Source organism: Mycteria americana, chromosome 17 (genome assembly GCF_035582795.1).
Source record: "Mycteria americana isolate JAX WOST 10 ecotype Jacksonville Zoo and Gardens chromosome 17, USCA_MyAme_1.0, whole genome shotgun sequence".
Classification (NCBI taxonomy): domain Eukaryota; kingdom Metazoa; phylum Chordata; class Aves; order Ciconiiformes; family Ciconiidae; genus Mycteria; species Mycteria americana.
This window is the reverse complement of record NC_134381.1, coordinates 7,654,618-7,669,219: the sequence shown is the minus strand read 5'-3', so window position 1 is coordinate 7,669,219 and position 14,602 is coordinate 7,654,618. Positions and strand designations below refer to the sequence as shown.

General features: G+C 56.0%; 1 protein-coding gene across 4 annotated transcripts in view; it reads right to left on the bottom strand.

The window, feature by feature from the left end:
- Window positions 1-14,602, bottom strand: part of LOC142418077 (uncharacterized) — a 127,154-nt gene that overhangs the window by 102,470 nt on the left and 10,082 nt on the right. The window contains exon 1 of one of the 4 annotated variants that reach the window (XR_012778200.1): window positions 7,708-7,750. The exons of the other annotated variants lie outside the window; for them this stretch is intronic. The gene's annotated coding sequence lies outside the window, so the exon portion shown is untranslated. Of the gene's footprint in view, window positions 1-7,707; window positions 7,751-14,602 lie in introns of those variants that run through there. 4 annotated transcript variants of the gene reach the window in all.

Here is a 14,602-nt window from a genome sequence, read left to right as displayed (position 1 = left end):
GCCTGGAGGGACGGTGCCTGACCCATACCCCATGCCAGCTACCAGACCATCTTTGCCACCAGTCTGTTACTGGACATCCCATTTCATTAGGGACAAGTCGTCAGTGCACTGGCTCACACAGCCTTGCCCAGCTGGCTGCCCAATTTACTCTGCCTGCCCCAACTCAGGGACACGAATCTATGTCAGACGATCTGAAGTTATTATCTGATTAGCCTATTTGATATTGCAGTGCCTGATTCAATACCCATTGAAATCAAAGGCCCCTTGATCTCAACAGGCACTAAATCAAGCCCTGGTTCCCTCCAGCCGAGCACAACCATCCCGCCTTCACCGGTTACTCTAGCAGCCTAGGCCACCGCTACATAATTAGAGGGCATGATGCTGGGTTTAACCCAGTGCACCAACATGGCTTTTCTTATCAGTTATGAATTTCCCCTTGCTTTGGACTTCTGTTCCAGAGGAGTTAAGTGCTATTAAAAGCTTCTGTAACCACTCTCATCTAAGGATCTCCAAGCACTGCAGAGACACCAGTGAGTTATGTTAGCAACTCTCCTAGGAGAGTTTGAGCAGGGTTGAATACAAGGCAGAAATGGAAGCACCGGGAGATTAAATTGGGTCTATCCCAAAACGTCCCTGGGCCCAATTACCATCTTTCTTTCACTGCAGATGCAAGTCAGAAGTAACTACCCCAAGTCGCAGCGCTGGAAAAGAGAGCAGAAATCTGGCCCATTACACACAAGCTGCAATTTGAGATGCTATTTATTTTTCTTTTGCTCATTCAGGAGCAGAGCTGCCCGTGTTAGCAGCCACGTCAGTTCTTGGCTCCACGGGACCCAGGCTGAAAGACGAAGCAGCAAAGGGAAGAGCAAACCGGAGACCACTCCACGCTGTGTAAACAATCATTTCTGGGAACCTGACACTTGTGCCTGACGTATTCTAGAGCAAAAGGGGACAAAGGATCCCAGCCTTGCCACCCTCTGGAGACATGTTCTTCAGTTCAGCCTTTTGTGAAATGAATTTGAGGCAGCGGGAAGACATCCACCAGGATCTGGCCACATATCCTTGAGCCTTGGAGTCTGTCTGATCCCGGGAACCCCATAGGGTGGTAGCAGGGGATAAAAGGGAGGCTCAGAGCTCCCCTCCAACATCGCCCCGTCCCTATCTCCCAGGCTGTCCTAGAGCAGAGGCTGGGAGGCAGCACAGGGAGGGAGCGCTCCTGCCTCCAGCACAAGAAATTCACCATTTGCTGCTCCAGCAGCAGCAGCTGAGACAGTAAAAACTGTTGCATGAGCAGGAAGGAGAGAAGGACAGGGCTGGGCAGCGAGCGGGATACAGCCTCCCTTGCTAGAGCAATCACTTCCTGTTCCACTCTGCCGAGAGCAGGAAAATCCCTTCCATAAATAAAACAAACAAATAAATAAAATAAAACCCTGGGGTTGAGGGAAAAGAGCAAAATACAGCACTAAACCAAGGCAGCACGTTGGCCGAGTCCTGCCGGTCGGCAGCGCGGCTGAGCAGCAGGAACAGCAAACAGTGGAGTTCACAGCAATGGGCACTGGGAGCTGCAGAGCGGGTGGTTTATAGGCCAAAAAGTAGCTTTATAAAACTGGATCTTTAAATATTTGCTCCGACGTGTCTTGAGTCCCATCTGCTGTGGCGGTTAAATTCTCACGGTCCTCTTGCGCGTCTGGCTCCCGCAGCAATTTGGGGAGAGCGGCTGTGGCACGGCAGCGATTCCCTGCCCCTGCCCAGACCCAGGGTCTCCGAGCGCAATGCTGATATTTCCATCCAAACCCAGCCCCTTCCTCCCTGAGCTGTAGAAGAAACAGATGTGAAAACCAGTTATTCCTTTCCCACCTCTCAAAGAGGAATGTTAATATCAAGTTAGCCAAAAAACCCCGATCTGCTCATTCTGGTGATGATGGAAACATCACCGTCTGAACCAGCTACTCCAGAATTAAGAATTGGGGGATAGTGAATTGAACAAGCAACATCACAAGAGCCAACACTGTCGTCTCCCTTGGGGGTCTGCAGCCTGGACACAAGGACCCTCCAGGCCACCTACGGCCACCCGTGGCCCTGGGCCAGCCTGAACGCCAGGTCCCCAAAGGGCAGCAGGGAAAAGTGGTTCCTGCATGGCAGATGTGGCACGACCAGCTTCCCAACTGACTTCCAGCACAGCAAAAAGAAACATGAGAAGACTGAATTCCTCCAGTGCCAGGCCGGATGCCTCTGGGCTTCAGAGAGTCCTACCGCAACCCCGCGATCCTTTCAAGCAGCTCCAACAGGCTCAGACGAGGCAGGAGGAGACCTCCGCTTCCCCAGGCAGAAGGGGAGAATTTAAGCCTGAGCACCCAGAAGATGCCTGGAGGCACAGAGCAAGGAGACCCCAAAACGCGGTGGACGCAGGTTAGCGTTTGCATTCCTGCTGGAGAAAGGGCAAAGACCAAGGATTCAGGCAGGAGAGGACAGGCAGCACGGGAACAACAGGAGGCAACAGAAGTGGGGCAGAGGAATGTGCAAACCAAACAAGCCTGTCCCCTGCATGCCTCTGAACCAGCGAGGCCCCAAGGCTCTGGATCAGACCCTCGATGCTCTGTCCAAGCCCACCAGTCTGTCCCCTTCCTGGGACCCTGGTGTGTCCAGGCACCCATGTGCAAATATCCTGTATTCGTGGCCATAGTGCTGCTTGAAAGGGGGGGTCGCTTGCACCTTGTCCCCAGGCTGCTATGGGGCAGAAGAGTCCCATTTCTCCCAGGTGACCATCCTCCGCCACAGCTCCATCCCTGGGCTGAAGGACAAGGGGACCTTCTCCCTGCAAATGGGGCTCAGCCCTGCCCGTGGCGCAGCCAGCGCAGGCAAGGCTGTTGGCTGTGAGCTCGAGAGGAGCCAGAAAACTTTCAGAAAGGTTTCCCACATGAGTGGTGCCTTTCCTGCAGGTCACATCCATGGCAGGCACCTCCAGCACCCCAAGTCACTCAGCACAAGCAGCAGGTCTGGAAACCACGCGTCACCATGCAAGGGAAGCAGGCAGCCTGGCAGAATTGCTCATGCACCAGCCATTGCTGCTGACTCCTTAGCAAAGGCTTTTTGCTGGGTTTTCCACTTCCAACCTCCATTCCTTCCCATGCTTGGGGACTCTGCTCCTCCCCAGTGCAGAAACTGCCCCAATTCTTTTGCAAAAGCAGCAGCTGCTGGCATCAGAGACTCCCAGGATGTCCCTTCTCACTCCTGTATGGGATTTTGGGGTGACCAAAGACACTCTCTCTCAGTCCCCCACAGCTCCTCTTGTCCAAGGACAGTATTCAGGATTTTGCCTGCATAGGGCTGGGAGGAGGCACCTGACCAAGCCCTTGGGGGGCATCAGCCTGGGCAGAAACCTCACCTCGACGCCTGGAGCAGGCAGGCAGTGCAGGCAGGAGGTCACAGTCCCCTCCCAGGAATAGCTTGGCACCACACAGGGAGCAAAGGAGCACGATTCAGGCACAATTTCTGGTTCAGAAATGGCCTGAGCCTGCCCATGTTCGAGCACTTTTGTGAGCTCAAATCACAGGGTTTCTGAATCTCCTTCGCTCTAGGAGAAGCAAACAGCTGCAGCAAGCTGGATTTCTGACCACGCTGCTGTAGGGCCTTCATTTCCCAACAACTGCCTGGCTCCGGCTGAGAAACACAGGCTGACCTTCCCCGCACGGCACCCAGCCTCGCCTGTGCTGAGCTGCCATCCCTCCCCAGCACCCCCCTGCCTCCTCCACCCTTCCTCCAGCCCCCTCCAAGGCCAAACACGCTCATTTGCTTATGAAGAGCCTGAAGGTGCATCTACAGCACAGGGGAGCATCATCCAGGCTTCATTTTCTGCTTCATTTTCTGCTCTTCTCCTCCTCTAGCTCTTCGCTGAAGCACGAGAGCCTTCTTGTCTGCACCCCGCGCTGCTGAGCAGCCTCCACCTCCCCAGCTCGAGAAGTCCTTCCTCTCCCTCCCTTTGCATTGGGTCTGCTGAGCAGCTCGGAAGCAGCCTGCATGAAAGGTACTGACAAAATAAAGTTGGATTGTACTGCATTATTGAAAAAGTGACCTCCAGTGGTCAATAAAGCCTTTGCCCACCGTTTCCAGGCAGCGGTGCCTGTTGTCAAGCTCTGCCTCGGTTCAGCAGGACGGCGGTTTGTCTCTCCCAGTCCCAGCTCCCACGGGTGGCTCGTTAAAACTCAGAGTCTGCACTTTGGTAACGAGGAGCTCAAAGCACTTTAATGCACAGATGCAGTCATGAATGCAAACAGGCTGCAGGCGAGAGAGCAGCGTAACAGCAGTCTGTTCCCCCCATCTCCATCCTTACAGCTACTGGCTCTAGGCGAAAGTGCGGGGTCTGATAAGAGAAGTTGGCAGGAGGCACAGTTCTAGGACAAGGCATTTTTCGGTTTTACTGCAAACCCTCAGCCACGCTGCGTGGGGAGAGGGAGCAGGGGTTCAAGGGACGCCATTCCCCGCGTCTCAGCAGCTCAGTGTCTGGACCAGCGTCGGGAGGAGGCTGATGGACCCAGCACAGGTAGCACACAGGTTCGCCTCGAAGATGCCCTCCTCTGCGTCACTGCATTCCCACTCCTTTCACATTTGATTTCTATGAACAATTGCACAACCAGCTTCCTCCTTCCCTCCCCTACCCCAGCTGCAGAAGGCAGATCTGTCCCAGCCACGTGAGACACCACTGGAGGAGGTTAACCCTGGCGTGGAGGGGGAGCAGCCCACCGGCAGCACCCCTCTCCCGGGCACCCTATCCTCCACACCAGAGCCCGAAGCACAGCCTCGCCTGGAGAGAGCAGAGCTGGCTTCCCTTCGCATCACACACGGAGAGGCATGGGTGCCCCACTACATGCACGTACAGACAGCCCCACGCCGCTCAGAGGAACACGCGCGGGAGACGGCGATGGCCCGTTTGCAGGATCAGCAGTTCCTGCACACACAGCAGATTGGTGGCGAGCCCGGGTGCTCCCTCGCCTGCGGATCCAGTTCCCTCTTCCTTCCCCCTCTCCTTTTACAGCTTCGGCAAGGCAAGCAGCATCACCTCACCGTCCCCCAGGCACGAGGCCAGCCGGGAGCGCTAGGTGAGGGTTTTTTTACCCTTGTTGGGATTCAACTACCCCCAAGGTAGAGCCCAACTGCAATGCGCTGAGCCTTCTCAGGACAGGCGAGGACAGAGAACCACCGGCATTCCCCAGAGAAATGGAGGGAAGGCCCTAAAGCAGCCCAGCTCTTAAGGATCCTGCTTCATCTCCAAGTGCCAGTGCCACCATAGTGAGGGATGGGTCCTTCCCTCCCACTCTGAAGAAGAGCGCAGCAGTAGCCGTGCCCTCCAGGTCCCACACCATCTCAGGACCAGTGCTGCTCAGGGACAATGTCCTCCTACCTTGTCTGGGATCTGGGCCCAGGGAACAGCCCCAACACCTTCACAAGCCAGGCCAGGCTGGGAAGAGCTCCCCACGCCTTGGCAGACACTCGTGACGGGAGCTGGAGCCTTTGCAGCATCACCTCCCCTTCCCGCCAGGGAAATCTGTACAGGGCAGATAACAAGCTTCATAGACACGTTGTAGAGGGGGTCACCAGCCAGCGGGGTCCGGGAAACACGGGCAGTGAGGAGCAGGGGGGGAGAAGGGGCTAATTAAGCATCTCCTTCCCCAAGGGGACTGGTTTAGACAGCGTGAAAGATTAAAGGTCTCAAGGATGCAAGGGGAGGTGGAGGGGAAGAATCTCCTCCCATGCACGGACACAGATAGGCACCACAGAGCTCGTAGGTACGGTCAGGACCAGGCTACGAGTCATGGACATGATCTAGCACACCAGGCAAGGAGATAACCAACAAAATGGTGTCTTCCTAAATTTAGCAGCCACCGTGCATCTCCCAACCCTTCACCCCCACAGCCCACCCCCTGTGCAAGGCTAATTTCCATCAAGGGCTGTCTTGGAAGAGGCTCTTCCCATTTCAACCCATCTGCTAAGTGCAGGCAGCCTTCCCCAGATCAGCTCCCCTCTTCTGCAGCGTGCCAGCAGCACGGACCCGGCTCCTCTCCACCTAAAGCAACGCACCCATGGCACAGAGACAGCAGTTGCCTACATACCACCTGCAAAGCAGCCTCCCCTCACATGGAAACGCGCAAAGCATGGGTGTTTAACAGCAGGATCCCGGCACATTTACCATACCCTGTTGGTGGAACAGCCACCTCCCTCCGTTATTCTGCGGTTCACAGCCCTGGGATCGAGAGCAAGGGCAAAGCTCGCCGTTCCCCTCTGGTAGGCGTCACAGCAGCTCTCTCCTTCAGCTGTGCACTCACACGGCTCTTGCAGCAAGCAACTGGTACGCAGCATCCCTCCCATGAGGGTAGGAGCAAGCAGCTCCAGCTGAAAGAGTGATTTCAGTGCTGCTCTCCAGACCTCAACATCTGGCACGGCTGCAGCGCCAAGGGCAGGACGCCTTCAGACAGAGCCAGCCGGTTGCTCTGTTCTGCAGCAGGTTGCAAGTTCCCAAAGGAGAAGTGGACCGTGACATTCAGAGGGCCAAAATCACAAGGCTGAACCCCCCTGCCTGCAACAAGAGGGCATGGTCTTGTGATGGCCATGCATGGCCAGGAAGGAGGGAAGATGAAGGGACCCAAGCTTTTGGGGTGACAGTACAGCCAAGCCCCGGCTGCCTCCAGACTACAAAGCACCTCTCCTCCTGCCATGGATGGGTGGGCTCACCTCACCAAGTCAAGACTACCTAGAGACAAAGCTTGGCATGGTTCTGACACCACTGCAATGGGCAATGGCCCAGCCATTTGTCCTCCTGAGGAACAGAAAACATCAGCAGCTCCTTTCAGCTCCAGGAGCTGCAACTATTCCCTGTGATACCCCACAGAGCTTAACCTTATGGGGCAACCACAGAAAGGGTGGCTGATTTGAGCTGCTGTGAGCTCCCACTGGGACATCTCACACTATCTGGTCACAAGTCCTCTCCTCCTCCACATGTTGCTGGCATTCAGCCCCTTCTCCTGGTAGGGTCACTCATGGTGAGAGCAGCCCTGGCAAGGGTACCTTCCCCTCTTGCCCCTCTGGATGGGGTACAGGATGGTTATCAGGGACTGGAGTTTCACTTTTTGCCTCTTTTCATGGTGCTGAAGGACAAGCTGGACCAAGCGTCCCTCCACATGGGTGCAGGCACTGCTCCAGGCTCTAGCAGGGCCCAGGAGATCCTCCATTGCTGGCAGGACCCGTCTGGCCACACTCAGCCACATAAAACATCCATTCCCCTCCAGAGACATGTGGACACGCCATACCCTAGGTGTGAGTCAAGCCTGGGTTTCGGGATGCCAAAGGCAGCCACTTCAACCCCCCAAAGCTTTGACTTCAAACCTAAAGCAGAGGCTGACGGCTGGGTGGAGGCGAGGGACAGGGTGGAATCCCGTCGCTGCCTTTGCAGGTCTCATTTGGAGCTGCCCCAGCACAACCCTCCACAAACAGGCATCACATCCAACCTCATGTCCACCACTCCATCCCTGGCAGATCGGGTCTATCAGGTGAATCTGGGCCCAAGTTACAGCTTTGCAGCTTCAAGCTTTAGAAGTTTTAAATAATAATAAGTCATAACCTTGCATCTCAGATCAAGCTCCCTTTTGGATCATCCAAGCCCCAGCCGGGAGTGCTAAACCAGACAGGCAGGACCAGAAAACGTTCCCATCCTACCTCTGCAACGAGGATCCTCCACTCCACGCCCTTCCAGTCTGCCCCTGGGGTATCCGACTGACAGGCGGAGCAAAGCTTTGTTGTTTAAGGCAGCCTAATCCTGCAACCCTTACATGAGCGGGGTCAGCTCCTGGCTCTCTTAATTCACCCAAGGTTGGGCCCTTCTTGATTCACTCAAGGTTGGGATGCAGCTGGGAAAGGGGGGAACGACTGCAAGGGGCAAGAGAGGGGACACGATTCAGGGCCATCACACACCAAGTAGCCGAGCACAAGCAGCGGCAGCTCTTCCCTTTTCTCCGCTTCCCTCCTGCCTCTGCAGACTCCTCTTGGCTTCGCCTGGCAAGCGAGGCTCAACCCAAAACCAGACTGCAGCAGGGTTGTACCTGCACGTGTTGGTGAGTCAGAGCTGGCCGGACAGACAGAAGCACACCAAGCCCTCCCCCACAGCCCCTTTTAACTTCTGCCTCCTTGACGTGCTCTCACCAGCAGTTTAAAGAGGGCTTCCCCCCCACACCCCCCCTTTTTTTTTTTCTTTTCTGCTCTTTTTTGTCTTCAGTCCTCCTAGTGGGTGGGGAAAATCCCGGGTGTCAAACTTCAAAAAGGAAGCCCGAGTTCACATCGCATTCATGTCCGAGGTGCTGCCTAACCACAGGCTCCTGCTCGAACCCACACCCAGGGCCGGCAGGAGCTTGTGTGGGGCCTGACGAGTCGGGCACTCGCAAAGGATGCAACAACGCTGCTGCCTCCCCTCCCTGCAGCCCAGTTCAGCTGGGGACGTCCGTTTGTCCGTCCATGGCTTGGTGCACCAGGTAAGCCAGAGAGAAAAGGAGGGTTTGGACGTGAAGCCCTGCTCAGGAGGCTTGCAGGGCCAGGATTCAGCCCCCTGCCAACAAGCCCACCCCAAAAGCAGAGCTCCTGGAAATCAGCTCTACAGGAAGGAGAGAGAACCCCTTGCCTTCTCCTCCCTGCCCAGCAGCACATCCCTGACAGCAGCTTTGTGGCACAATGTAGCCCTACCACACGCTCCATGAAACATCTCGGTGGCACGGTACAGCCCTAGGATGCTTCACACCAAATATTTTGCTTTGTGCATCTGAATTTCACTCTTGGTCTGGGTGATTTTTGCCAAATACTGTGCCCAGCTGAACAGAGTGGCCAGACCAAGGAAGAAGCAGAGCACAGACCGGCATAGAGGCACAAGACGTGCTCCGTGCCGTACAGCCAAAAACCAGGAGGCACGAGGAGGCAGCCTGTCCTCTGCAAGGGCTTCGGTGGGGATGAACGGCTGGACAAAAGCATCCGCACCAAACCTGCTGTGCTGTGCAGAGCTCAGGTGCTCTCTGCACGCTGCAGAGCCAACATGGGACAACAGAGCCGCCAACCTCAGCCTCGCATTGCTCCCACCTACAGCAGCCCTGGTCCACACAAGCCACCTCCTTCACATCTCCTGGTTTCCAGATTAACAGAGCAGGGCAGTTTGGACCTGGTGCTTTCATAACAAACCTATTTTCTTTCCCCCAGTCACCTGCAACAAAGAAAACCAGGCACACAGACAGTTGAAGGAGATGTAGCATCTATTTGATTTTCTATTGTACTCCTGAATAGTAAGTTAAAGCCTGTTCACAGCTGATTTGGTTCTGTTTTCTGTGGCATTTGAGACCCTCAGACTTCATGGGGAGACGACGAGCTCTGCCACAGAAGAGCTGGCAGGAGCCAGCCTTGCAGAGTTAGGAGCCAGGTCGGTCCTGGGAGGTGAGTCCAGAAACCCCACACAGAGAGGAAAAGGGGGATGCTCGGAGCAGGAGAGCCCAGACCTGCGAGCCTATACCAGGAGCCCCACAGTTAGAGATTGGAAACTGCTTTGCCCCCTTCCAGGAGCAGAGAGAAACATCAGAGCGGCATTTTGTTGAAAGGGGATGAGGAGGAGCATGATGCTCCCTCCTGGAGGAAAGGGCAGTTTTCAGTGAGAAAAATCTGTCCTGGCTCGGTAGCTGTGCCAGGGAGGACGGGGAGCACTGGATGGGCAGCGCTGCAGCCTCCCCTGATGCCCAGGGATATATCAGGGCAGCTTTGACACCCAGGTCGACCTGCAGCATCTCTGGCAGCTCACCTCTGCCAGCCATCGTCTTGCAAGTACACACACCACGATTTTATTCCCGCTCTCCCCGTTGGACAGCCGGCGTGTTTGGATGCGGTGTCCTGAGCCACGGCAGCGAGCACCGCCTGGGAACGGGCTCTTACCCCACCTGCACCACCAGGCACACGGGCTATTGAGCATCCGTACAGAGCATAGGAGCAGATATTGGGATATACAGGGCACCAGCCTACTAAAAGCCTCAAATAACAGTCCTGAATACAGCGGAGGCAACGCAGTTGGGGACACGCATCCACCACAAATGCCTGCTCTCAAAATACCTCCTGCGGGCTTGGCTCCAGCAAGGTGCTCACCTCCACCAGCTTGCAGTGCCAGCCGGGAGCTGAGAAATAAGCAGTCGTGCTTTTCCATGCAGCCCACGGTGCCCAGGAAACATTCAGCCTGTGTCTAACCTGGTGAAAAGCCCTTTTTGATTGCATTTGCCCTCTGCTCCCCCTCCAGGTACCCCAGAGCACCCCAACGTGCAGATGTGGGAAGGATGCTTTCAGCAGCACCCTGTTGCAATGGAATAAGCCACTGCTCCAGGATTGCTGGGACGAACCTTGATTTTAAGAAAGGGCTCAAACATCCTGGAGTTGCAGGGGGGCTCAAGAGGAGGGACATCCTTGCAATGAGGTAGCCAAATAGCAGCACCCACATTTCCCACCGTGAGCCCTTCCCAAAGAGCGGCAGGGCAGGAAGTCCCCAGCATCTCCCCAGGGCTGCCCCCAGCAAACTCTTCAGCCCCCCAGTGCCCCTCCAAAGGGGTTTCCACCGCAGGACCCAGGCAGGAGGCCAGGATCCGAGGGAAGGGGGCTGCCATTCCTCCAGCCTGTGAGCCAAGGGGGACGCACGTGACTAGGTGTTGGCTTGGATTTCCAAGCCCTGCGACAGCACCAGCTGCTCCTGCCCGTCCCTCTCCCCCAAAGAGGCCCACAGATCGGGTTTCCCAGGCTGATACGTCCAGGTGAGTCCCCGCAGACCTGGCTGATATCCCCTTCTCTGCAGCCATCCACAGAGACATTGGACCAGCCCTTCGGCAGGTGAGCGCCGGAGCATCCCCGTGGGCTCCGGCCGACACATCGGCGAGGGAAGCCAGCGCGTCTCGCCTCCCGCAAGCCCAGGGGATGCAAGCGCTGCACTGGGCAGGGACTTGCCCCGGCAGAAACCAGATCTGGGCCGCTCCAGAACCAAAAATAACCTGCCAGCTGCCTGGGAAGAGAGGAGAGCCAAGCGTGCACAGATCACGCACATGTCAGGAGGGAAGTCATCTGCACCCATCTTCAGGGATAACGGGGGGGAGCATGGTTTTCAGTGCAATTCAATGGATAACAGCAGAGCAGTGGCGTAAAACAGCCTCCAGGCCTTTCTGGGCAGCAAAGCAGCAGACGGCCAATACCCCCAGGGCCCCGTCCTCCATCTGGGGAAGAGCTGCTGTGCCTGGGAGCCGCAGAGAGCCCCGGTGCAGCTGTGCGGAGGAGCAGAGACCCCTGCTCAGTCCCTCCTCTCCTCCCCCAAGAGGCAGCAGCAGCAGCAGCCAGAGCAGCTGGGAGCTGGGAGAACTTGCAAACTCGTGCTGGGTGGGAGGGTGTTCTCCCACCCCCAGTCGCTCCAGCAGCAATTACCCCAAAATGCTCTCCCAGCCTGAGCAGGGGTGAGCAGCGCTCAGAGCAGGCTGGAAAAGCAGGAAAGAAAATCCAGATGTGCAAACGAGAGTAAGGAGGCACCAGGGTCTGTTCACATCTCATGCCAGCCTCCTGCCAGAGGCTCTTGGTGCAGCCACACCTTGTGTTTTCAAGGAGCAGCGAGAGCCCTGATCCTCACAGCTTTCAGGGAGGAGGAGAAGATAGAGCTTTTTGTCCCTTGGGTTAGCTGTGATGGCCACCCAGGGCTCAGGAGCGATGGGGGCACAGAATAGAGATGCCTTTGGGGTGAATGCAGACAGTCGGACCCAGTAAACAACAGCCCTTTGGGCAGGCACAAGGTTACCGTGGCCCACACATGTCCAATAAAGGAGAAGAAAACAGGACACTCGCCAAAAACCTTCACACTACCAGCACTGGAAAGGTGCAGTCCCTTCTCCAGGGCTTTCTGGTGCTCTGTTACTCAAGGACACTTTCCCTGGGAGATGTTCTCAAGCAATGCGACAGATTTTCCATATCAGAAAAATATGATTTTCCAATTTCCATAATCACACACCAATCACTACCAGGACTGGGGCACAGCGTTAAGCTGAACTAGAGAAGCAGCAGGTAACATTTCTGCATCAACCCATACTTCAAGGAGTCATTTTTCCCTGATCTTTCCTAAACCTTCCACTTTTCTTGCTTCTTCCCACCACCGCGACACTCGCAAATGATGTGTTTCAGGACCTGCTACCTCAGAGCAGGTCAACACCTGCCTCAAAACCCAGGCAAGCAGCGGAAAGACCTGGTGCAAATCACTCAGCACCCCAACTTCATCAGCCTCCCGAAGGCATCGGCATTGCTCATCTCCAAACAGTGTTCCCGCAGCCCAAGGGAGGGCATTCGCAGGGCACACTCGTGAAAAAGCTCTATAAAACAGGGCCAAGCCTTCGGCAGGTACAAGCCGACCTCAGAGAGCAGAGCCGCAGCAGAGCTGACCTCAAGGGGAAGGCAGGAGCGTTTCCAGCCAGACTTGGGAGGGGAGCTGGCAAGAGCAACGTGAGGGTGCAGTGTTGCAGGATGCCAGCGCTCGCATTCACTCGCCGCCTCCCAGGGTTGTGCACGGGATCAGAGCTGCTCCCGCTTTCCCCGAGCCAGCCTCCTCGGGCAGGAGGAGACAAGCAGGAGCTCGGTGCTCCTGGAGCCGCCGTCCTCCCTGCTCCGGCGGCGGGAGAAGAAAGCAGCGTCGAACAAGTCTTGGGCTGTCGGCTTCCCGGCACCCTCAGCAGTGCCGCCCATGCCAGCACGGCGCTCCTCCACCTCCTTCCCTCCTCGGCATCACTGTGTCTGCAGAGAGGGAAGGAGCGGCTCTGCTTCCCAGCCTGGGGGTAACAGCGGCTGGGGAAGGATGGAGCCAGTTCCTCCCCATTTTCCAGCCCTGAGTCGCTGCACCAGCCGGAGGGGAGAGTCTCCTTCCTGCTGCTCCTGGGGCAACAAGGGCCAGGGAGAAAACCCCCACATGGGGCTGTCACTTCCCCAGGAAAGGCTCATCCACACAGGGTGGAAGAGGAGGCTCCTGCTACGAGGTGAAACCAGGAGGCCCTGGCGCTTTCCAGCCCCATCGTCAGCTCCCTGCGATGATTTAGGTAGAACTGCTCGGTCCAGGTCTTCCTGCTCCTTGCTGGAGGGGGGAAGGCACTGGCCCACCTCCCACACCCAGACTCTGCTCACTGGGCTTCATCAGGAGAGCCTCCATACAGTTTTGCACCAGACTCTCTGGTTGCCATCGATAAGTCTTCCAGGCAGGAGGTTTTAGAGCCTGGCGCTGCTGGCTCTGCCCAACTAATCTTACCAGCATGGGGAAAAAACCTTACTTTTGCTCTCCGGTATGGGTCCTCAAAGCAACCACCAGGGATTAAGACCTTGCTGTCCTGACCCTCAGGATCCCAAAGGACTGAGTGGTAACTCAGACACACAAAGAAAGCAGAAGCTCCACATTGGTGCTCTGCACCATCTAAAAGCCTTTTATTTCATTTCACTTGCTCTCTCATTTCAAGCTAGCCGCCAATACCTTGGGAAACACAGGCTAGAGAGACTTAGGATTTATTTTTGAGAGCTTAACATCCATTATGCTCTTAAAAAATTTATGCCCTTAAGCATCTCCACCGTGGCTGCTGAACACCCATTAAAAAAATTTCATCCATTGCTTAAGCCTGACAAGTCTCACCTTCGAGAGATACCCGTAAAGACCTGGCAAGATGCTCAGCTTGAGCCCTGGGCTCCAAAGACCTGACCATAGTACAAACAGCCCTGGGAAAGACGTTATCCCCCCAAGAGAGTGAGACACCAGAGGTGAGGTTTATATCCCGGAGCAACCACTACGCGCTGACTTGGCTGCAGACGACCGTGGCAGGACAGCTTGATGTGTCAGTTGGAAATGCAATTAACTTCGATGTGCAAGGGGATAAGGGAAGAACAGAGGTTCCTATGGATGCAGTTGCTTGGCTCTTAATTCCTCTAGCAACGCTAGCCTAGCGATGTTATCCACGTTTCGTTTCTATCCTTCCAGAGTGGGAAAAGGCTGAAGTTCCCTTCAGCCTTGGGAACGCCTGTGCACGTGCGAAAGTCACACAGCATGCAAAGCGGCACTGCACCAGGAGTTGTTTGCAGCCAGCTTCACCTCCAGGACCCCCAACCCACAGCTCCTGCCGCCTCCTCCAGCAGCTGCGTTTCACCCTTTGGGGCTTCTGCTCCAACATCAGAGCAGGAAGAGCCCAGGCTCGGTCTGGGTCCAGGTCCAGGTCCAAGCAGGACTGTGTCAGAAGCAATCAGCTCAGGGAGCACGGAGGGGTGCACACCTCAGCAGCTTCAGTGCACGGCTCCTCCAAGACCTGCTGCAACACAACCATCATAACGCATGAGGCTTGCTGGTACATGGCTCCCAAATGGCAGGTGAGGGATGAAAAAGCAAAAAGGAACAAGCAACAGAGCTAGACAGGCCTGCAGGGGAGCTTTCCTGTGTCCTCCTCCACCAGACAGCTTCACCAGGTCCCGTGCAGCCCATGAACCCCCCCATAAATGCTGTATCAGGGCTCACACAGCCTCGTAGGCGGGTCCCCGCTGGGCCAGATACGAA